Source organism: Gopherus evgoodei, chromosome 17, assembly GCF_007399415.2.
Source record: "Gopherus evgoodei ecotype Sinaloan lineage chromosome 17, rGopEvg1_v1.p, whole genome shotgun sequence".
Classification (NCBI taxonomy): domain Eukaryota; kingdom Metazoa; phylum Chordata; order Testudines; family Testudinidae; genus Gopherus; species Gopherus evgoodei.
Genome location: NC_044338.1, coordinates 5,345,272 through 5,371,016, shown reverse-complemented (window position 1 = coordinate 5,371,016; position 25,745 = coordinate 5,345,272). Strand labels below are relative to the sequence as shown.

Below are 25,745 nucleotides of genomic sequence, written 5' to 3'. Positions count from 1 at the left end.
TACAATGACCCTTGAAATGTATAATGCGACCCCCATACAATGTAGCGATTGATAAAGCATGACACTTTTAATGCGTTTTTCACATTTCACTCTGACATACTGAAGACTTGAGTATAGATGCTTGCCACAGACGATCTGAAATGCTTTAGGCATAGCAGCTTGAGAGGGCAGGGGAGGAACTGGATGGTTGAGGGGATTGTTGGTAACAGGATACAGAGCCTTTCGCTTCTCAGTCATTGGATTGATTGAGGCCCTAGTTGGTGGGAATGGCAGTTGTTGCAATCTCACAGCTGTTCAATAGCAGATGTGAAATGAGTAGAGGTTTGGGGGAGGGAGGCAAGAAAGGTGAAGGATGTCAGTTATGTTCCCAGTGGATAAATGTCCTCATGACTAAAACCTCCATCGTAATTGTCACCTTCACTAGCAGGCTCAGGAAAAAGGCCAAGGAATTAACTTCCCTCTCTGCACTCAGCCTAGTCCCTCCAGATCACACCAGGGGATCAGTGCTGGAGGCGTGTCATAGGAGAAGCTTGCATTGCACCTGCCTGTGCTGTATCTTCTGTGTGAACCAAGTGAGGAAACTGTCACTCTTGTATCTTTCACTAGTAGAGTTGAGTAGTTTACAAACCTTGTACAGCAGGAGCCAACAAGTCTGCATACATCATGATGAGAGATTGGGACAGTGCAGGGCTTTCTCCCCCGTGTTATGATGTTGCCGTTGTTCCAAGCTGATTTCACTCTGGTTTCCACTCAGATCCTTTCAAGTCCATTACACACTAACCTAAATGGTTCCCTTATAATTGGAGACAGCATGCAGACTCCCTGGCTCCTATAAAAAGCCTCATAGAAAGAGCTGCTGGAAGGATTACACTGCATCTCGCCAGGCCCACGTAGCTCTGCATCTGTGCAGAGACTAGAGAAGGAACCAAGCTGCAAAGATCCCAATTTCCCCTGAAATCAGGGCCACTGGATCTAGGCCTGTCTAAACTACAATTTTTCCCCGTGTTTGTAACCATTCAGATTAATAGATGTCAAGGCTAAAAGGAGACAAGATGAGTGACGTAATATCATTGATTGGACCAACTTCTGTTGATGGAAAGGACAAGCTTTTGAGCTTCCATCCACAGAAGTTGGTCCAATAAAAAATATTACCTCACCCACCTTGTCTCTCTCCTATCCTATGACCAACACGACTACAATAAATATTGCAAATAACAAAAGGCTGGAAGGGACCATTATAATTGTTTAGTCTGACCTCCTGTATATCTCTGCCCACCTCCCATCGCTTTCATCAATACGAGAAAACTTCCCCTTCTTAATTCCACCTATCACCAATGGCCATATGTATCATTTGCCATCTGTCTGTTACACTCTAATGGCAGGCAGTATGGGAAGACCCTTCATTGGTTTAACTTCTCTAACTGGCTTCTAGTTAAGTGATACTGATGTAAAGGATCCATTTAACCCTTCTTCTCTAAAATAAATATCTATTGAAATCCACTGCTGAAGGTCTCTGAGGTCTGGATGTTTCTAACATGAAAGAGCTAATATTAATATTATATTGTCATCGTTAGTCCAAAGTTAAACACTCTGCTGAGATAAGGTGGGGGCGATTCAGGCCTCTCAGAACTATTGTTTCGGGCTGTTTGCAGAGTCAGTGAAGCAGTGCTGCCAATAATAAATGTCAGCAGTGTCTGTGCACTGTGCCAGGAGCTTTCTGGCCTATGGCTTTCTAAAAACAAACAAAAGAATGTGACTCAAACACAAACAAAACAACGTGTCTCAAACAGTAAAATACCTCTCATTACAATTTGGAAAGGCATAATGATATGTTTACAGCCACTAAAAGTCTATAAATTCTTGTTGATGGAAACAATCAGACACAATAATTCAACTCCTCTACCTGATCTATGTACTTTTCCTTTTACTCTTTACACATCAGAGCTCTTTCAAAAGTGCCCTCTCCCCCTTCTCTAATTGCTGTGAGCAGTCTGGTCAAAGTGCATTCCTGCCTTATTAACAGCCTGATCCAAAGCCCACTGAAAACAATGGAAAGATTCCCGTTGACTTCAGTGCACTTTGGATCAAGACCTTGGAGCTTAATGCTGCACCACTGCAATCAATGAAAGATTTAGTTGGGATGCAGGCAAGGGCCTAGGACACTGATCTTGAGATGACACAAATCTGATGTACTAAAAATGATAAGGCCTAAATCTTCTCCATGAGTAAAGGTTGAAGGATTGGGCCTCTAACTACATTCCCGAACACAGTTCAGATCTTAGATACAGTCACACAATATCAAACAGAGACAGGGTGTTGGAATGGAGAGAAGTGTAAGGAAAGAGAGGCACATATTCCGCATTTCATTCCCAATGCACATTACAGGCACAAAACCTGTGGGTCTGATTCTGATTCCACTTACACTGGTGTAAAACCAGTGTAACTCAATCAATTTAAATAGAGTTGCTTTTGATTTACACCAGTATAAGTGAGATTAGAATCAAGTTCACTATCTGATCCATGATCTCCTAATGTATTTTGTCTGTTGCAAAGACAATGGGTTCAAAACTCTTCCCACTTATACAGGTGCAAATCAGGAGTAATTCCATCAGTCAATTGAGTTCCACCTGGTGTAAGAGGAGAATTAGGCCCAATGGGTCAAATTCTGCTGACAGTTACACCAGCATAAATCCACACTAACTCCAGTGAAGCCAAAGACATTATTCTGCCTTTGCACTCATATGATAATAGAGCATAATTTACCCCAGTCTTTATTTGCAGAAAATTATTTCATATATATATATATTCAGGATTACTTCCTTTCTTGGGACTCAGCAGTTTGGCTGCTAGCATCATGTCAGAGGATATACACTATTAATTTGATAGGGAAAATGCTTGTGGCATTCACAATTTAGAGAAGCTGCTCTAATAAAGAAAAGGAATTCCAGGTAATTTTTATTCACTGCTTTAAGGCAATTTCACTGCAGTTCTCCAAATCCTCTCTTTTCCTCCCCTCTGTTCCCCATCCTGCATCCCTGTGTCTCTGGAAACCCTGGACCCAATTCTCTGTGGGTGTGAAACCTGGGGGAACTCCACTGAATCAAGTGGAGCTTTCCCACAGAATCTGTCTCATCATGTTTTAGGATTAACCCATTTGTCAGCCACCCACAAACATGTGTATTAGCTCTCACAAAGTTATCACGCTCAAAGCACACTGAACTTAAGCAGATAATCAATGCACTTCTGAGAGTCTATGTAGCTCAGTTCAGCAGGCAATGTGCCATATGCTGCAGTATGCATTTTAACGGGGTCTGCGGACACAGTTTAGCTAGTCCCACTATACAAGACATATTTTCACTCATTGGGTACAAGACTTAGAATGTGCACGTTCCTTTCTAAGCATGTTCCACCATTACACCCTCTACCATTGTATTCTCTAAAGTCAGTCTGCCATGGTGGTTGCATGGCTGAGGTATAAAGCCTAAACACATGATTTAAAACATGTTCTCAACATTCTGGGAAGCAAGGAGGGTTTTATTTTATAAATGGATATTTTTACATGCTGAGTCCAACACACACGCAATCAATCCATCAATCAGATCCTGCTGAGGGGAATGGAAAATCCCCCAAGCAGAACGACCCTGAGAGTCCGTTGCAATCGTTACAAATGTCAGGTAATAAGACTGCATCCCAAGGCGCATGAGGATTGCTGTGCCAAGGCTCAGACGTAGTTCTGTGTACCTTAGCGTTGATCTGGGAAACAGATGTTTCTTCAGGCACATTTTTTTGCTAAGTTGTAAAACCCAGCGCTCTTGGGGGTAAGCTTTCCAAAGGCAATATGTGGGTGTTGCACACACACAGAGATCTCATTAACAAAGGATGGGATCTGTGCCCAGGCCATCCCAGCACCACTCTGAATCATTAACCCTTCCAACTTTTAAAACTTCATTCGCTGCTAATTCTTCCTGCCCTTATTCACAACCATTTTAACCCTCTTTGCTTAGGCTCAGGGCAATACCTTTTAATAACGTGAACCTTCATTTGCTAGGATGAGAGAAGAGAAGTCAGGATGATTAACCAAGGATCTGCCTATTTATATTCGGTGTTTAAAGCACAGTCCTGCAAGGGGCCAAACACCAAGACCCTGATCCAGTACAGCCCTAGGTGCTGGCACTAGGGGTGCTGCCGCACCCCCTGGCTTGAAGTGGTTTCCATCATATACAAGGTTTACAGTTTGGTCCAACGGCTCTCAGCACCCCCACTATACAAATTGTTCCAGCCCCCGAGTACAGCACTTAAGCACTAGCTTAACTTTAAGCACACAAGTAGTTCCAACTTGTAAGTAAAGGTAAGTAAAGCACTCAGGTAAATGCTTACCTCAGGGCCTTGGTGCTCAGCACCCTCTAGTCCTAAGCCCTTGTTCAGAGCTCATCGCTACTATCTCTATGCACAGACTCCTAACTTAAATAGTGATGAAAAACACCAAGGGCTTGATTCTTGACTCATACTACTTCTATGCCGATGCAACTCCACTGACATTAGTGGAGCTACTCCTGATTTACATCAGTGTAAATAAGATCAGAATCAGGACCTGAATAAGGAGGTTGGAACTGAGCCCCTGCTCTGAAGAAGCTCCTCTGGGGGAGGACCAAGATTGTGGAATGAACTGCCTGGGAAACTCCAGGCCACCACAAACCTCACCACCACTTTCCACGCCAAGTGCAAAACACCTTTCTTTGACCTTGCCTTTCATAATATAAACACATAGCAACAGGTATAACAAACTACCAAAACATGACACTCCAATGCACACACTTCTCCCTCTGGGGATAGGATGAACAAACAACGCGGGCCAGATGTATAGTCAAGTTGCTTAATGCACTGCTGGAAGGCGCTCAGATACAACAATGAAGTGCCATTATAAAAAAAACTATACAGAATAGAAAGAAGCCCCACACTCTCAGTTCTTCCCTAGCCTCTATATTCCAGTGATATTCTGCCTAGTTGGGGTATTCAGGTGTCACTGAGGGAAGAGTTTGATCCAGCAATAGGAATTTAGGCACAGATCCTCAAAGTATTTAGGTGCCTAACTCCCAATGAGTATGTAAACTGGCTTAGCCAGCAGCATCTGCCTTTGGATAGAACAAACCTAAGGACCTCATTGCAATTACAGTTTGTTAGCAACAAAAAAATTATCATGGTAGGCTAAATTTAACTCAGTGGCACTTTAAACAATTAAATGTTTTCCTCTTCCTCATTGACGCTGAAGAATTATTATCATCATCATCAGAAGCAAGAAAAGGGGATTAGAAGACAGGTCCCCTTGCTCCAAGACATGGTCAGACAATGAGGAAGGTAAATCAATAGAACAAGATGCATGCAACCATCACTCTGGGGATATTAGCACTTACAGTCAGCTGGTATCCTTCCCTTTAAGGTATATTGGCTGCAGAGGACTTCCGCAGGTCTGTCGTTAGGATGCTATTTGTGCCAGTGGAAGGAAAGAGGGTCTATGGGTGGAGATCTTGGGTGTACATAGTGATGTCCATTAAACCCACCATTTGAGTTTATTAAAGAACTTCTCCAAGAGTCAGGCTGTTAAATTAATCCCAGTGTAAACCTCTGGTTTAACTTACCAGCCTGTGCACCAAAGACCACTCTCCAGCCATGAGGTTCCAGTCTCCATTTGACTCAGTTTAATTTCCTTAAAACAAAACTGTTTACCACAAGTCGAACAGGTCACGCAAGCCTTTTTCCTCGTAACTCAGGTCCTCTGCAGGGGCCTAGCTACTATCTATGGGATTATACTCCACAGGCCCTCTGTCCAGGAGTCAAAGTGAGCCTCTCTGTTCCCTTCTTTCAGGGTTGCACTTGATCGACCATCCCTCCAAGAGTCACATATAAACTGGATTCTTTTTCCTGCTAGTCTCACCCTCAAGTGAGCTACCTGCCGGCTTTTATGAGGACCAAGTGATCTTCAAGCTATCACAGGATCCCTGGCCTCAGAAGATCAGCTGGGAGGCAGCTGATTAGCTACAGGCAGGGCTGGGATCAACTTCCGTTAAAGGGCCAGATATCCTGTGACATCCAGTTTCCCACTAAAAACCCAGTTCTGATACATACATCCTGACCACCTACAATTAATTCATTTAGAAGTACAGGAGCTGCAGGGCCTGGGCAGGTCAGTTCTTTGCTGGGACCAGAGGGGTGAGGAAGGGAGCTCCTCTCTGGCCACAGACGATCAACAGGCTGCCTTTACTGGACCTGGGAACAAGAGGACCTGAGAACTTTAACCCTAAGGTAATGAGTGAAAGGAAAGGGGTCATGTGGGAAGAGGCCCAGGGAATGAAGCAGCAACTAACTGAAGGAAGCAGTACGTGGCTGCTCTTTATAGGGTCGTTGGGTTGGAATCCAGAATAGTGGGCAGGTCTGGGTTCCCTCACTGGCCGAGTGGCCTAAGCCTCGAGAAGGGGACAAGATGCTTGAGCAAAGGGCAGGATTTAAAGGGTCCAGAGACAGGGCTGAAGACCCTGGTGAGGACAGATAGTTTGTTGCACTTTTGCTATCCCGGAAGGGGTTCGCCCATTTTTGACTGTATGACTTGATCAGAGGGACGAGCCATTGAAGACCTACCAAGCAACATCAACAACCTACAGGGGGCACCAGGAGCAGGAAAAGTCCTTCAGTACCAGATGCAACAGCAGGAGGTGCTCAAGAGGTGAGCAACCCACATTACAGGCAGTAACAGCCTTTCATTTGATGGGCCACTGACAAGGCCCATCATTCCATACTGATCTTAAAAAAATCAATTTAAGCTTGACCAAACCAGATGCAACTTCAACGCCACTTTCCCAATAACTTTATATAAACGTTACTCCTCCAGGTTCAGGTGGATAAATTAGTCTCCATTTCCCCTTTTTAAAAAAAAACATGTGAAAAGTGCATAGCCATGGCTGCTGTGCTGCACGCAAGAGGCAGTGGCATTTCAATGGTGGCATAAATTATCTCTGTTCCTAATCCTGTTAAAGCAACTGTTAAAATCATTCGGCTTGTACAGGATATAAATCTTAGCAGGATTTGTCCTATACTCTGGAATCCTTCTGGATGGAAGGTGCTATATAAATGGAGGTGATTATGACTATGAATGAGAGAATTAAAAAATCATAGTGGCTGGATAAGGAGGAGACCTGTTAAGCCATGAGTTGCAATCTCTCTGCAGCACAGACAGGATACAGTCCCTCAATAGAGGACATATTAGATGTTAAAGAGATATTTGTTCTTATCCAACCAGCGAAGACAAGTTTGTCTAGGTTGTGCAGCAGCCTGGGAAACTTAGCTGGTGTCTCTGTATCTTGCACCCTACAAGTGACGCAATGGGATAATTTTGGTTCAGGAATCAAGACTAGACAGAAAACTAAGCTGTGGCCAAATCACCAACCTGTGGCAAATCCATGGCAGTTTAAAGTTTTGCTCAACACAACCCTTTAAAAAGGTAGCAAATTAACAATGATCCAGGAGATCCAGTGGAAGACTGGAGAGATCTAACTAGGGGACTTCCAGGGAAAGAATTGTTGCCTTGCATTGTACATTTAGGAGGCCTGTGCCAAGACTGTTTTGTAGTTACACAAATGCTGTGAGCATAAAACACTCGTGCACGTCAAAGAAAAAACATTCTTTACTTCTTTCACTGATACCACCTTTGATTATAAAACTGAACAGCTCTTTGCCATTTATGCTGTTAGTTTAGTGTTTGAACTTCACTCAGGAGTGGCGCCACAGTTTTTGGCGCCCTAGGCAGGGGTCTTTCCACACCTCTGGTCGTTGGCGGCAATTCTGTGGCGGGGAGGTCTTTCCGCAGCTCCCGGTCTTCGGGGCACTTTGGTGGTGGGTCCTGGAGCGAATGAAGGACCCGTCGCAGAATTGCCGCTGAAGACCCAGAGCGCGGAAGGACCCCTTGCCGCCCTCCCAAATCCTGGTGCCCTGGGCAACCACCTAGGTCACCTAAATGGAAGTGCCGGCTCTGACTTCACTCAAAAACAAACTGGTCAGTTTCATTTTCTGGTTTTAATTCCTCTTAAAGCAAAAGGTCTGCACAAGTCCTACACTCTGGGATCCTTCTGGATGGAAGGTGCTATATAAATGGAGGGCTTAAGTGAGCCCTAAGTGTGCACAGGCCATGAGCTGGCTGCTCTGCAAAGAGGTGAATCCATCATAGGAAAATATTTCAATATTTGGGCTGGAATCCCACAGCAACAAAAAAAGAATCTCTGTTTTTAATTGTTTTTAATATAATGGAAACATTTCCATAATGTAAGCAACCAGTCCCTGTTACATAGTTAAGGTTGAGTTCAGTTTTGCAATTAAAGCAGGGATTCAGTGATTCTGTTCAAACATAACAAAAAATGTTGCCAACTCCCAATCTGATCATGAGTCACACTATAGTTGGTGTATTTCTTAAAGCTTCAGCTCCCAGAGTCATCTGATTACATGAAAATCTCAGTTTTTATTTAAAAAAAACCACCTAACCCTCAGGTTTCAGAGAAAAACCTGAAAATGTAAACCTAAAAGCTCAAAACCAGAACGCAAATAAAAAGAACTAAAACATTATTGTTAAAAATCTCATTTATGGGCAGGACTGACTCATGATTTTTTAACACCAAGGATGAATATAGTGTATCCTCCCCAAAATTACAACACTTACTCTTTGCATGCAAAATTAACATTAGGTTTTGTAACACTTTTTTCCCTTTCAAAACCTAAATATGGGGCCATGTCCCTTTAAAAATACATGCACTGACGTACCTATGCAGCAGCAATTTCACCTACCTGGCTTAACCTTTAAAGAAACACTACCACCATACAGATCAGATAAACAATGATTCAAACTAGCATAACCTCGGCCTGACTTACTGATTTTCCCTAAATTAATTTTTTCTGTCTAGAAATGTGATTTCCTCTATCTAATGTGAATTGATCTTTTCACCGAATCTTATTTGACAGCCCTACAATTTACTGTGCAATTAACATTTCTTGAATAAAAACAGTTTGCAATGCAGACACTAATTCCAGGAGTGAACTTCAGATTTCCATATTCACTCTGACATTTCCTTGCCAAACAAAAGAAGATCCTCAAGGCAGCCTGGCATCTTGTCTTTTAATGTCACAAACAACAAAACAAATGCAGAAAATGGAGCTTTTTGCCGAGAACTAAAATAATGGAACAATTTGTTTGATCAAGGGAAAATTGTTGAGGGCTTTTAAATAAAAAATATTAAACTCTACATGACACTGAGATGCCAGTGGAATACTGCAGACAAGTGGAACGTCTCATGGAAGGGAAGCAAAAACAACACAACAAAGGGACTTTTTCTATTGAAGCAGCACTGCTTTGTGTAATGGAAATGCTTTAAACTGAAAATCTTTCTTTATGAAAGAAGCTAGTAAATGGTTAAAGAAGGAGGACACTGGACTAGGACTAGGACTCAGGGGACCTTAGTTCTGTTCCTGGCACTGCCAATGACCTTCGGCTAGCCTCTGTACCTCTGTTTCCCTTCTTGGCCTTGTCTAAGGACTGCAATCTCTGTGGGGCAAGGACTGTCTCTCACCGTGTGTTAGTACAGCACCTATTATAACACAGTTTTGGTCTCAGCTGGAGTTTCTAGGCACTATCTTAATACAAATAATAATAAATTCCATCAGATTAAATGGAGTCAGACCTGTTTAGGCCTGCAGTGAGGTTAAGAACGAGATGCCTACAGTGTGAACTGCAACGTACTCATGGGGCTATATGCTGGTGGTAATCCACACCTGTATCTCTCATCGACATCAGCAGCAACTGCACATGTGGTCTGAGAGTGAAAGAAGGCTCTTAATTCAATGCAACAGCCACTGTGCTCATTTCTCACTGTGAGAAAGTGCCCTCCCCCAATCCAATTAAGAGTATCTAAATGACTTTCTGAACTTAGATGACTTCCTTAATTATACCAAACATTACAGTTTAATCAAGAAATCAATCTTTATACCACTATATACCCAAGGGTGCTGAGCATCCAGCTAACAAGCTGGCAGAACATGATTCACTCTGTTTTAAAGGTGTTTGTGTTCTGGGTCTCTTTGGATATGTCTATATTGCATTGTAATCCCGGGTCAGTGGGACCTGGGCATGTGGACCTGGTGTTTCCAAGCCTGTATTTGAACCTACACGCTGCATTGTAAGCTTGGCTTACAATGTTAGACCCAGGTCTTGCAGCCATATTAACATGCCATACTCCACTATGCAGCCTTTCTGACTCAGATCTGTGGTTTGAGCTGTGTTCACACTGCAAAATGACAGGGCTTGGGTCTGAATCACAGTGGGCCTCAGGCTCTGACCCACCCTCCTAGCAGGGTTCTAGGATCTGGATCATGAGTGCTGGCTGACCCAAGTCAGACTGATTTGTGAGTGGATGGCTTGGGCTCAAATCTGAGTTAGAGCCTGAGCATAGTGTACAGTGTAGACATACCCTCTAGGGCTCAGGGTTCTATTCCCAGCACCGTTACAAACACACTATGTGGCTTTAGCTGAATCACTGCATTGCTCCATGCCTCAGTTTCCCCACCTGTAAAACAAGGTCAGAAGAGACCATTATGATCAGCTAGTCCAACCTCCTCCATAACACAGGCCATAGGATATTCCTGCTTAAGTCCAATAGCTGTGGTTGAACTAGAGTGTGTCTTTTAGAAAAGCAGCCAACGTTGATTTAAGGAATTCTAGTGATGGAGAAAGCCACCACAACCCTTGGTATGTTGTTTTTCTGGTTAACTACCCTCACTGTTAAAAATCTGTATCTTATTTCTAATCTGAATTTGTTTAGCTTAATTTTCTAGCCCCGGGTGTTGTTATAACTTTGTCTGCTAGATGAAAAACCTCAGTTAACAGACTCCTATTCCCCACGTAGTTACTTATAGGCTGTGATCAAGTCACCCCTTAACCTTCTCTTTGATAAACGAAATCGACTGAGCTCCTTCACTAGAAAGGATGTTTTCCAATCCTTTAATCATTCTCAGAGCTGTTCTCTGAAACCTCTCCAATTTTGATATTTAATGAGCTCTGGAAAGCAGATGGAGATCTAGACAGTAAAAGTTCAAAATAAGAATTAGTTATTGTATTGCCCTCAGCCCTTCGTTTACAGTGAAATCCATGCTGGTGAGAGGGGATGGACTGAGAACCTTGATGGTTGGAAGCCTCTACCCATAGTATCATATGAGCAGTAGCTGTTTAAGCTTCTCAATAGATCACCCTCTCAATGTGCCTCAGAACTACTCACAGCAGAGAAAGAGGAATCCAGTCTGCACCTCTGCTGAGACTGCCAACAAAGGTAGCAATCATAGTGACGGTCTTTATGACACAGAAACATGCCCACTAGTGACGTAACTTAACTTAAACTGGCAGCTCATTTCAGGTAGGCTATTAAATAGCCTTCAGATGGTAACAACTTTTAGTTACTGGTAACTTGCCTTGGATCAAACTGGTGATCCAGAAGTGAAAGGTCCTACCTGTTACCAATCCAACCAGACAGTACACTAAAGTGTACTGGTTTTATTAAGATACAGTGTGCTGGTGTTGTAGGTGCCTCACAAACACATTATGAAGCCTTCTTCTCAGTACGCATAACTCACAGATTCCCATTAGGAAAGGCTTTGTCTGATTTTGAGACTCAAGCTCTTTCTCAAGCTCATTACAGTCACACAGAGAATTGATTAAACGACGGCAATATCACTACTTTTTCAGGATTATCCAATTCCTTTAACTCAGCAGTCCTGCCATTCCACCCACACACACCTCAATGTCTCTCATCTCCTGCCCCCTCACACCCGGTACTTCTACAGAACAGAAGAAATAACTGCCACAGAAGCAGTTGTACATTCTAAACCTTCTCAGCACGACTCCTATTTATTTCCAAAGACTACGCCCTGCTCTGGCAGCCCTGTTAGTTGGAAAAATTAGTATCCAACATGATAACATCATTGGGTTAGGGCCCAGAGGCAGGTCACAGCCCCTTGTTAGGTAGGGGAAGAAAATCACATTAACCAGGATGCACAGGAAGCAAACAAACAATCCACACACAGCAACTGAGAGATTTATTGGGTGGTGGTTAGTGGGCTCACTAACCCACTTATATGTCTCTGAAGACAGCTCCAACAGTTGCCATATCAATTAAAAACTTGCAAGTTCAAAAGTGTAGAGATTTCACCCTCCAACCAGATCCATCATCATTAAGAATTTGGAAACAATACAAAACAGAGATATGCCAAACTGGAGATACCTGCAAAATGTTGCTAGTTCTTTCCTATCTCATCAGAGTATGGGTTAGGGGCTGTCATTAATTACTGTTTGAAAGGCGCTTTCAGGTCCTAGAAGGTTCTATTAAGGGGCAAAATATTATTATCATTTCTTCAGTGGAAGCCAGAGTCATGCTTTTGCTTAATCCCATCAACTCCCCTCGTTCCCCCAAAGTATCTTCAAGATGGAATCCACTGTGCCTTCTCCCCGTTGAGTACAGAAAAAAGTCTGTACCCTCCTCCAGCCTAACCTACCATGCCCATCATTCCCACTGCTCACATGTCCAGAACCCATTGCCTTCCCCTCCTCTTGTTCATTAGATTTTGCTTTGGACATTCAACATGTTTCACCTATGTTGCATTTAGCAACATGCACCTGCTGTCATGATAAATATTCACTGCAAAGGCTGCATTGTGAGCCGTGTGTGCAAAAAGGGCTGGCTCAGGGTTCACCTTATGGTTCAGCTAAGCACTGCACATGTGAAAGGCTGGAAAATGAATTATGATCGATATCAGTAGAACATAACAGTGAATGAGCCGCATCCCTGAAAGGTTAAATGATTTGCATGCATGGTGCCAATCAATTATTTGCTGTCAATTCAACTGCACATCTTTGCCCTGTTCCCTTCAGACTACAGAGGCTCGTTGATAAGCCTCAACACAGTCTGTTACATGGGCACAGGAGAGACATTTTCACACTGAGTGCAAGTAGGGGAAGTTCTGTTGGCCAATCATATTGCTACATTGACAGCCGAACTAGACTTGTTTGGGTTTTAAGATCAATATGCATCCACTCATCTCGAATACTGACGACAGCATTGTTCCTGTGTTATGCAACGGTCATGAGACAAAGGACATCGCAGACAAGACAATCGGTATGATAGTTTGTGAATGATGTGTTCTGATTTCCCTGCAGAGCCTGCCTCCAAGACCTGAGCTAACCTTGCTAGTTCTTCCCCGAGGAGAGGGGACTACGGCCACATGACAAACTATGGAGAGAGACACTTCTCCACTATAGTCTCTCCAGAGTTACATCAAGTTCTGCATTTGGTGTGTTCGCATGAGCTGTATGAGAACTTGGTAAAGTGGTCATGGATGTGGGCAGGAACTTACACCAGAAGAAGAGTGTGTGGTCATGTGGTTAGTGCAGCAGATAATTTCTAGCTGAGTTCTAGCTCTGCCACCAACTAGCTGTGCAAACTTGCACAAGTTATTCAATTTCTATTTAAATTCTTCCTTCTGTGAAATGGGGATCAGGCTTATTTATTGCACACAGTTGTCATGAGCCTTTGTTCTCGGGGCACTTTGGGATCCTTACACAGAAGGCATTAGTGAAGTGCAGAGGATTAGTATTTAGTGGTAGCAGCAGCAGAGACTGGAGTCACAACTTGACTGCATAGCTGGAAGTGAACAGACACGGATCCTGCAAACTGCTAATAATTTATGGGATTTAAAGTGTGGGAGGTGATGGGAGAATGTATTGGCCTTGCCAACCTCAGACCCTTGTACAAAGAGTAATCTTCCTTCTCCTTATAGCCTACCCCAGAGCAAAAAAATGAAAAAGGGAAGAGAAAGAACAGGTGGCAGAGCCTTTCATCCCTGGGGGCTGTTACCCTGGAAAGCATCCCTTCCTCTTATCCCATTGGATCTCTTCCCACTTTGCCCTCTCAATAATACAAAGGAAAGAAGATTTATATTTAACATACACACATCAAAGGAGTCTTTCTTACTTTGGCAGGAAAAAAAATAAAGTGCTGGATGGAATTTATACCTTGTGGCTCTGATTTGGCAAAGAACTTAAGCATGTGCTTAACTTTAAGCCCCACTTGATATCAATGGAGTTTTAAGCATATGCTTAAGTGCTTTGCTGAACTGGGACCTTATTCCATCATGCTTCTCTTGGTGTAGATATGTGAAGCAGCAGTCGAACCATGAGCCACAGTGCAGCAAGTATCTGAACTGGAGAAGTATTTTAATTGGTTATGGATAGATTGAGCGTTCAGGTATTCAAATTTGTATGGATAGCGGGGGTTGAAAAAGTGAACCATAGACTCCGATGTTAGAGATAGAAAAGTCTTTCTTATTAGATCTAGCTCCATTTCTCATTTCAGGCAGAGAGTTACTGAAGGTTGAGAAGTCACGTATTTCAAGTTCAGCACATGCTTAAGTGCTTTGCTGGAGGAGGACTTTGTGCATCAGGACACACATTTACACATGCGGCAGGTGTATGAGCAAACCTGGGAAAGGCATGTGGAAATGGAGACGTATAAATGCACCCAGACTTCTGTGGATTCCACTGAAATGGGGCCCATTTGGTTGGCTGCAACTATTCCAACTCTGCTTAAACTAGGCGAGTATTTCTCTAAAACAGATCTGTACCTTGCCAAAGGGATACTGTGAAGTATTGTTTTAACACAAAACTGATTGTAGAGCACAGCTAAAACAAATCTGACAACATTCTGCAAAATCTCTCCTAACCTCCTTCTTCCCCCACCCCCCTCCGTCTTAAATCTCTGCATTCAACAAACGCGGATAGACAGTATTTGGCATTTACTCAAATACCTAAAAAAATGGATTGGTCTCTTCCTTATTCTTGAATTTAAGATTGATATCAATCCAGTGTGTAAATGGAATCCTGTTTAGTTTAGGCCCTGAAGAATGTTCTTTTAAGCACGGCTCTTTGGATTTATGCTGCAGCACAACACACACCTAGGGGGGCTAAATTCTGCCTTCACTGGCATCTGTGCAACTCCATGGAATCAATATAATTTAGGACAGAATCTGGGCTGTGGTTGACATTGACTAGGCCATGTTTGTTTGTTTGTTTCTTTTTTTTTTAAAGGAGCAATATTGAATTAATTAAATGGAATTTGGAAACTATAAATACCTATGCAGAGCTCATTACTGAATCTAGTCTAAGTGATTTAATTAAGATCTCTGTACAACTCTGTGCCTGTGCTCCAAGCCAATTGAGCACTTACATCTTAATTTTAATTTTGTTACTTGTCTGATCTATTACGCAGGCAACATTCAGTTCTCATATGTAATCTTATTTCCTTTGTTTACAATCTTATGATGCGAGGAAAGTATTTGCATTTTCAGGCAAGCTGTTGCAGCCACAACAAAGCCTTACAGAGACTTCACCTACTGACAATGTTGTGTACAGACAAAAGCAGCTCTGGATACATTTAATGACTCTGTAAACCTGCATTTCTCTTGTAAATATATATAAATAAAATCACTAGTTTCCTGTCTTCTGCTTTTAGAACAAGCAAGTTGCAAGGTTTCTGTCAACCAAAAGAAAGAGCAGAGTGAGAATAAAATATCTAATTAAATATTAACCTTTCTTGTTTGTTCCCAGTTTATGGAGCTGTAACAGCCATTACGCCAAAGGCGGATGAAAGGAGATGTCAGCTCACTGCTGATCTGCAGCATTTTTACAAAGAAGAAAACACAACAAACAAATCCCGTTGCTTGTGTGTGTACACAGCCCTTCCTGCTCCCAGAGAAATATCACAGCTCCACAGCCAAACATTGCAAGACAGACAGGAATCGCATGCGTCTAGCATGAAATTCTCCCTCTGTATCAGAAAGAGTGATCAAGATGCAGTATCGGCTGTTTAAAAATATTAAAAGGTGGAGGGACTGAACCTTGACTGTGAGTGCTGGCTCACGAAAACATTTCTTGACACTTTAACCACATCCAGTAGTGTTCCTTGCTTCATTTGTATCAGAAAATAAATCTCTCTTTTTTTTTTATCAGGAGGGACTCCTTCAAGAAGCTACTGTGTTCAGAAATTAAAAGTACTGCTACAACAGACATCTGCATTACTGCTGCTGTACGTTTTACTGTGAATCCTGGGACGCAGTGCTCAGTGGGTCCATTGGGTGCTCTCAACTCCCTAAGACCTAGGCCTGATTCACCACTGCCTTGTATGTCATTTACCTCAGAAGACATCTATGACTGTACATCTGGTAGCACTGGGCCCCACTTGAAACGGATGTAGATGACACTACAAGACTCTACCCCACTATGTGCAATGGGCTCAGAGGATGTTCTCTGATCGGTACATCCAGTGAGTGCACCTGATGTCTTCTGAATTTGCCGGCTCTACAGGTTGTGCCAAGAAGGGGTAGATCTACATTTTGTCCCAGATTTTAGAAAAGGAACCTCTGCAACATCCATAATCCTTCCTCCACTTCTTACAGTACTTAGCACTAGTAGTGTTTCTCCTCTGGAAGTCTCTGGGGCCCGATTTAAAAGGTATTTAAGCATTGCTGTGCTCAGCATTGCTTGGGACCCTAAATCTCATTTTTTAAGAGTGATTTAGGCACTCAGGGGCCTAAATCCCCAGTTAAGTGTTTCACAGCAATACCTAAATACCATTAAAAATTGGGGGCTGAGTGCTTTACAGAAGGTGGGCGAGCATCATAACCCCCATTTTCCAGGTGGAGAAACTGAGGGACAGATATAGTGTCTTGCCCAGTCACACAACAGTCAGTGACAGATTTGGGAATAGAGTTCAGATGAGTACCCTTTAATCCCCATCTGTGTAAACTCTCCTACTGCACAACGTCTTTAAACTTACAGTATAGCCTGGTGCTCCCTGTGGGACTGCTACAAAGCCTGTTAAAGTCAATATAGAGCCTTTCTATCAACTTCAGTGAGCTTTGGATGAGGCCCTGTGATGGACAGGATGCACGTAGGTCACACAAGCCCATTGCTATTTATGTTGCACCTGTGTTGTAACTAAAAAAGTAAATAGGCTAAATTCTCAGTTCTTCCACCTCAGAGTGTGAAATTCATATTTTATCACCCATTCTTTTGATCTTCCGAAGCTGGAATCATGTTCTGACCTCTAGGAGAGTTGTCTTGAATGGATTTTCCTTTCTGTATTAATATTTTTTGTAACTGTCATTGCATTACTTAGGATGGTTGTCCCACATCCCAACCGATCAATTTGTCCCAATATTTCACTGTGTAGCACTGTTTTTTTTTTAATTTTCGATCCGCCGGCAGCACTCGGCTTTTTTTTTTTTTCTCGGCCGGTGGACCCTCGCCCTGCCCCCATGTGTCCTGATATTTTCTTCATCTCGTCTGGTCACCCTACATTTATTGGTTTAATTTAATAAGCTACCCGTGCTCAGGAATCTTATTAAAGTTTAGGTTCATTGTCAAAATCACACAGAAGCACAGAAAGACTTAATAGAGGAGTAAATGCAATAGCTGGAAAACAGAGCTATACTACTATGCTGACTTGTGGTTTTGTATGTAAATAATGTGTATTTTACAGCATCCCACGCCTATGTGCGAGAAGAGGGAGAAGTGGTGATGCATCTCCTACCTGACTGGTATTCAGGCCAAAGCCAGTATCAAGACCTTGGCCCAGATCCTTGGTGTCTGTTAAGGAGAATATGATGCAGTGCAGGATGAGGGCACAAAAGCAGCACTTATGCTCCCCTAGTTCGAGGCCAGCTGTGTCAGTCCCCAGCTGTCTACAGGGCTGACCTCAGTAGTAGTATTCCAACAGCACCTGATATATACTGGGATCCAACATGCTGGGCATTACACAAACACATAGAGAGCGTGTCTGTCCCAGAGAACTAATGATTGAAATAAGCAAGGCAAACACAAGGTGGGAACAGAATCCGAGGCACAAATAGGGGAAGTGACTAGCCCAAGGCCATGCTGCAGAGCAGCAGAAGAGCTGAGAATAGAACCCAGCTCTCCTGAACTGCTGATTGCTGAGGGCATAAAGAAACAACACCCGGGCTCCTTTCCTTCTGGCCACGTCCCCTATTCCAGCGGCAGCAGTGGTACAAGAATCACTGTGTCAGTTCTATGCTGCTGAGAGATCCCACTGCACAGGCCTTATCCTCCTGTGTCCGGACATACCAGCTTTATGGCTGCTCTGCACTGGCCGCATGGCACAGGACGTAAAATACTTGGCCAAGATCATCACTTAACTCTGTGACATTACACCAGGGGTGAATTGGCCTGGTGTGTTTTACGCTACTGCCAGACTATTCCTTTCATTTGAGGGACGATCAGCATAGGCTAAAAATGTGGGTTCTTGGAACCAGTGCTATTATTTTAGGAAGGTCTATTCAACAGGGGCTAATTCAGCATTAAATTGTTCCAGTCATAAATCCTTAGACTTTAAATTTGATTTAACTCCTATATATTACCTGTAAAGTAAACAGGGTTTCAATTAACAAGTCAACAGGGTATGCCTTAGCACCTATTAATTTCTGTGCCAGGGACATATAGCGTTTCCGTAGAAAGTAATTTAACATAAAATGTACCTGGGAGTTATTATTACATTGCTAATGAACTCTTTGTGTGAAAAATTCATTCCTGGCACAGAACTCTCCCGCTGATCATCACCATCTGTTTGCAGAGTTGACATAATCCGTGTTCTACTAAGTACATGCAAGATGGACAAGGTCACAGTTCCTTTGGGCCACAGTGAATGGAGTGTTTGAAGAGTAAAGATAAAGGGAGGGTGCCTCATCTGCACCCCCTACTTTACACCCTGAAAAAAAAAAGAGTTTAGGAACAAGGGCCGGGTTCTCATTCATATCAAAGCCCATTTAGGCTGCGCTGCTGTAAAGGGGCCTTAAAGTGGACATAAAACCCAGAATAGTGTAAAAGGGGCCTTACTGTAAATGAAAATCCAACCCTAAGCATCTAGTTTCATGGAAACTAATGGCCATTCCTTCCTCCTTCTGATATGTTGTGGTTGGGCTTCATCGTGTGTCCTGATGCTAACTTGGTTTTAGCTCCTATTTCCTATGGACCCCATGCTGATTCTTTACCCCAGTACTGGACGTGTGAAAGGCCCCAACTGCACTTCTGCTGTTCAGAGAACCATAGGAGAGAGGCCAAACCATGCAGGGGAGACTCTACCCTCCTGTGCACCAAAGCTCAGCTTCATGGTGCCTTTCCCCACAGCTCCATGGGCTAGGGAAGAGATAGAGGAGCAGCCCCTGGATCTGTTGCTAAATTAGTGCCATAGGCCTAACCTGCCCAACATAGAGAGTGTGGAAGACTAGCTGCTACTCCCACCTAAAGACCTTAATAGGGCAGGGGTAGGAAGGATTATCTAACAGAGGCTCTGGGCTCAAGAGATCTGCGTTCTACTCCTGGTGCTGCCACAGATTTCCTGTTTGACCTCGGATATCTCAGTTAATCTACTCTGTACCTCAGTTCCCCAGCTGAAAAACGGGATAGTGCTCTCCTACTTCACAGGGGATTGAGAGGTGCTTGCATACTATGGTGGTTGGGACAAAGTAGGTAGAACAGGTGGGAATTCAGTCCTGCCATGATGGCGGATTGAAGGAAGGACAATCTCTTTACCATGTCCTTGGGCCCTGTGTGCAACCAGACAAGGGAGGAAGAGTAGTCTTGGGGTTAAGAACAGGTGTGAGAGGCAGAAGCTCTGTGTGCTGCTCTTTGGACTTGGAAAGAGCTTCACTTCTCAACTGTATAATGTTTCCCCAAGTCCAATGGGGATATTATTATTTCCCTGCCTCCTGAAAAGAAGATGCAAAAGAAAGTAGCACAAAGAATTATTACCACCAGCTAGTGTCACTCAGACATAAGAACGGCCATTCTGGGTCAGACCAATGTCCACCTAGCCCAGTATCCTGTCTTCCAAAAGTGGCCACTGCCAGAGGAAATGAACAGAACAGGTAATCACTGAATGATCCACCGCCTGTCATCCATTCCCAGCTTCTGACAAACAGAGGGTTGGGACACTCAGATCATGGTGTTGCATCCATGCCTGTAGGCCCTTCTAAGCTTTGGTATGGGGATCAAAGGAGGGTTAGAAAGAAGGGAAAGGCTGTTCTGAACATAACCACATAAAACCTATCCACCTGGTTGAAGCACGAAAAGGCATGAGACAGTATCAGACCAACCACTCTTGTCTGAAACAGCTACAGAATTCTGAAACTGACAGGAATGCGGTAGTGATAGCAATGTTAATGAGCTAGTGAGAGTGATTTCAGCTAGAATACCTCACCTCCTGGCTAGGGTTATTTTGATGAATGAGCCTGTGTTGTCTTGATTGCCTATTGATTAAAAAAACAACAACAACCATGTTTTCCCTTTTATTTTTCTTACTCTTCATTTCCAAACAGTGTGTGTGTGTGGCACCAGAGGCAGAGTCTGCTCTCAGTTACATTAGGGTCAAAAATCAAAGTTAATCCACTGGAGTTACTATCATTTACACAGGTGTAGCTGAAAACAGACTCTGGCCCACACTATGTAAACACTGAGTTATTATCCAAAAATTAAATAGAATGCCACGGCTCAGGTTTCTTGTCTCTTAACCCTATGCTAAGTTATTTTATAGGTAATTGAATATATAAACCCCAGAAGTATAGTAGGGTATATTGCTTATCAGTAGGCAAAGCTTACTGCTTATCAGAGCTTTGGATACCAGAAACTGTTTGCTTTATAGATTTGCAATGGGACCATAGCATGATCTAGTGGGCATGCCATTGGACTGAATCAGGAAACCTGGTTTTATTCCTTGTTTTGCTACCAACCTTCTGTGGGATTCTGAGGTCCCAGTCTCGGCTGGGGCCTCTAGGTGCTATTGCAGGATAAATGTTAAACAACAAGTATAAAGGTAATTCTGTGGGTAGCACAACCCTGGCAGTGCTAAAGGAGTACTTTGTTTTCAGTAATGAAATGAAATGTCTGTAAGGAGGCAGGATGACAAAATGCAGACAGCAAGGTGATGATAGTCAGCAGCAAGAGTGATACTTACCAACAGGGGCTATTTGCAACAAACACAAATGAGTTCCGGAACAGAGGTCCAGTGAACACCATGCTGTCCTCCGGGGGTATGATCAGCCCATGATGCAATACTTCTGTCTTGTGTTTCATTGGCTGAGCTGTCACTCAATATCCTGCTGGTGAAATGCAATGAAAAAAGGGAACTCACTGAGACCTGGAATTAACTTTATCCTGCTTGTGTAGTTTAAATAAGACGTTATTTTTCAACTTAATCTCTGGGATCCTAAATGCTATTATTCCCAAACCACAACATAACTAAAGGAACCGTATGTAGTGGCTAACGCACAGAATGCCTGGTTCTAGCACTATCTCTGCCACAGACTTGTTGTGGGACCAGTGTGAACTCTGAATATCTGCAGTCATCTGTGGAGCATCAAGTATTCAGTGAGGAAATTCACAAATAATGTTGAGCCATAAACACATTTGACTTTTTTCCCCCCATTTTGTTCATGGACAATTCTCAGTTTATTCAATTAATTTCATAGATTTGTGTGTGCTCTACAGCTGATCCAGATGGTAGATGTGAACTTGACTTTCCAGGATATCAATGTGAACCTTTAATGGGTAGCTTCAAGGGACCAGGTACTATTCTTCAAAGCAAGTTACTATTTCAGCTAAATGTATTGGTTTGTTTGGCCAATAAAGCTATGATTCTCTTGGGTCTAATTCTCTTTACACCAGTTCAACTCTCATTAACTTCAGTAAAGCAAAAGCAGCAATGGGGAGAGAATTAAGCCCTTTGTGTTTATAGAAAGATTTTCTTTCTAATTAAATGCAAATAAAGGAGGCAAAGACGTGATACAGCAAAATTATTTGTTTTAAAGATGTAACTTACAGAACCACTAGGCTTATGCATTCCAACACCAGAAGAAAGAACAATGGGCCAGCCTTGGATCTCTTGTCATACCAGTGTAAATGCAAATTAACAACTGAATTCAGTGGAATTACTCTGGCTTTAAACTGGGGTACCAGTGAACAGAATCTGGTCCATATCTCTTCTTTGCATTCCACAGCGATCGAAAGAGAAAGCTCTTCGGGGTGATTGAAAATAAACACTGAGCTGACTCACCTTTTGAAGTTACACAGATACCATACATAGACATTTGAGGCTAGAAAGGGAGGACGGTTTTAGGATTATGGCACTGGCTTGCAGTTCAGCCCATCTGGGTTAAATTCCCAGCTCTGCCATAGATGTTCCACTTGACTTTAAGTTAGTTACTTAATTTCTCTGTGCCTCTGTTCCCCACCTGTAACACAGGGATAATACCACTTCCTTTCACCCATCTTTTGTCTGTTTAGATTGTAAGTGCTGTTATCAGACGCAACTGGTGCGGTGCTCTGCTCTATCCAATGTTGATAACAGTTGGCTGTGTGCATGTGTTCTCTCTGTGTGCTGCCCTGGCTCTGCGCAGATTGCTGACACAGCAGACACCGAGAAAACCCTCAATGACCACAGACTCCAATAAGGTACGAAGGCACCCGGCCAGGTTTATTGTCAAATTTAGCACAGTAATAGTTTCCAGCAGACTCTACAGGACATACTACAAATATGTGTCCCCTGAAAATGGATACAGCTCAATCAATGGCGGGACTCTCCACTGCCCCCTAGGCCGGACAGACATCCACTCAGGGGTGCATTCTTATACACAGGTACAAACAAGTTACCAATCACTCCCCTCTACGCAGTAAGGTGCCGCCTCTCACCTAGTACATGTTGGTACGAACAAAACAACTCTATCCATCATATTCCCCTTTTGCTCCTGCCCTTGTTATCTGTGTGGAATGTGCAAGTATCAGAGTGTTGTGGTAACTCTAGTGTCCAGTACATTTTAGATATGTGTATTTCTGCAACATCAGCCCTTTCATTGCCAGCTTCTGTGAACAGGGCCTGCCTCTGGCTCACAGCTTAACTTTGCTTTATGTTAGCAAAGTCTTCACCATTCAGGCCTTAGGTAGGGTGACTAGACAGCAAATATGAAAAATTGGGACGGGGGTGGGGGGTAATAGACACCTATATAAGAAAAAGACCCAAAAATCGGGACTGTCCCTATAAAATTGGGTCACCTAGGCCTTAGGCCTCATACCGGGCCTCTGATAAGGGCTTATGTTTCAGGGCTTCATCTTATTGCAAGTGCTTTGGGATAGGGACAGTCTCTTACTGTGTGTTTATATAGTACACAGCACAATGGGGCTCGCAGCACAACTGGGACCTCCATGTGCTAATGGAGAGAACCACCAAATGAAAGAACCCTAGACATTAGAGATGGGAAAGCCCTATTACCTGCCCACCTGCCAAAGCAGAATTAATTTTGACCATCTTTCAGCCAGTGCAACATAGTACCTACAGCCTGTCCTCCAGTTCTTCACATGTGTACAGCACCTGGGTATATTACTAGACACCAAGCAAGCATCCACCATTTCTTTATGCAGCCTACAAAGGGTAAGAGGAGCTGAAGGGGGAGGAGACTTTGGGTAGGTGCCAAATTTATACAAGGAACGGCTAAAAATAAAAAGCTACAGCTAAAAATAAAGTATGATCGTAAAATGCTAAACCTCTGGGAACTTCCTGAAATCCTGAGGATTAGCTTTCATCTCACTTTAATCCAGACAAAAATAGCCTTCTCATTGCCAAAAGGTATAGCTGGGCTTTAGGAACAGAGAGAATAATTTTGCTTCCCTACACAGGGTGACAAACATCCCCTACAGATCCCTTCCACACAGACTCGCATCCCCCTCCCCATGTGGGATTTCAGAGGCAGAGCAATAAGCTTCTTGGGTACTTTCAAGATTAAAGACTGACAGAAGAATGGAGCATTTCTCTTTGGTCAGATAATTCCTCTGACATGGCAGTTGAATCATGAGCCCCATGGAGACTATCTGGCACAATCCTGCATCTAAGTGATCAGTGAATCTTCTCTCAATATATGCAAAAGAGCCCAGTTGGTACTCGAGATGGGACCAAATCCAAACCTCAGCTGTGGCCTGGGCACTAGGACACATGCATGTGCCAAAGGACCAATGTTCTGTTACCATGCTGTACAGCAGGGGTCGGCAACCTCTGGCATGCGACTCACCAGGGTAAGCACCCTGGCGGGCCAGGCCAATTTGTTTATCTGCCACGTATGCAGGTTTGGCCGATCATGGCTCCCACAGGCCACAGTTCGCCATCCCAGGCCAATGGGGGCGGCGGGAAATGCTGTGGGCCGAGGGATGTGCCTGCCGTGGCTTCCCGCCGCCCCCATTGGCCTGGGACAGTGAACTGTGGCCAGTGGGAGCCGCGATCGGCCAAATCTGCTGACATGGCAGATAAACAAATTGGCCCGGCCCGCCAGGATGCTTACCCTGGTCAAGTTGCGTGCCAGAGGTTGCCAACCCCTGCTGTACTGGAATAGAATCTAAAGTTTGCTGCTGCAGTCTGTTTTTCTGTGTTGCCAACTCTTTTGATCTAAGTGCAAGTCTCATGTTTTATGGTGTTTTTCTTAAAGCTCCAACTTCTGGAGCCATGTGAATTCCTGAGAGTATCAGCTTTCATTTTTAAAATGTACATTCCTATCCTTGGTGGTTGCAGAGAAAAGCTTGAAAAGATGATGCAAGCGAACCCAAAAGTCTCAGAAACCAGAAAGCAAACAAGATCTCCGAATTTATGAATTTTTTTAATCTAATGATTTTTAAACCAACCCCATGTTTTTTTGGGGTCTGATGATTTTCAATGATTGAGGGTGGCAATGTTGATTTGTATTCCATAATCTTGTTCAGCATGGGTAAAATACATCACTGAAGCGCAATTTAAGCCCACAAGGCCTATGCACTAGTTATGTCCTACTAAAGCACTATGGCATTCACCGGGATTTAAGAGAGGCATAGGATTTTGGCTTGCTCCTTTACATAGGTATGAATTTCACCCCTTAGCACAGATAAAAGATTTTTGCAGCACAATAGCCTCCAACTCCATCCTTCCAGTTATTGGACCAAATCTATCACTGATGTAACTCCATTATCCAGGTCAAGGCATGTTGGCCTGGAGGAAAGCTTGCACTGTTTATATCTTCACGGTTCCTGATGTGATAAATCAGGGACTGCAATTCCAGTATTTCCATAGAAATTGCATTCACTTAAAAATAAGAGTAGCTACAGCTTACGATCGTTGTGAATTAGTGTTATGTTCCAAATAGAAATGCAATCCAGGTGATTGAAACACTCATATAAGCAACCATGAGGGACTTGTTCCTGCCAGCTGCCAAGCAACCTGCCCCCATCCAGTGGGGCTGTTTAATTTTAAGCATGAGAGGTCCCATTGCAGCACCTCACAGGATCAAGCCTAGAAACCTGTAATGGTTTCTGGACAGTAGTTCTTACTCACTGCAATATTTCCTTTGATTTTGATAGGATTATTTGTGAGAGTAAGAGTTGTGCCATCAGACCCCTGTTCTGTATCATGATGTTTCCAGCCTATTATTTTGTTGCATACAATGTCTTCAGATACGGGGTGAAAAGGTGACCACATGTCTCTGGGATTATGAGTTGGACATTTTTAAATAAGATTTAGCAACAACATTACCCTTTATCTATACAGGGAAGAAAATGACTGATTAGAATGTTTGTTAGTCTATAAGGT

At 43.2% G+C, this 25,745-nt stretch overlaps 1 protein-coding gene across 1 annotated transcript in view; it reads right to left on the bottom strand.

Moving 5' to 3' along the window:
• Positions 1–25,745, bottom strand: part of YPEL2 (yippee like 2) — a 119,621-nt gene that overhangs the window by 9,307 nt on the left and 84,569 nt on the right. Inside the window, exon 7 of the transcript XR_003996953.1 lies at positions 21,102–21,246. The gene's annotated coding sequence lies outside the window, so the exon portion shown is untranslated. The remainder of the gene's footprint in view (positions 1–21,101; positions 21,247–25,745) is intronic.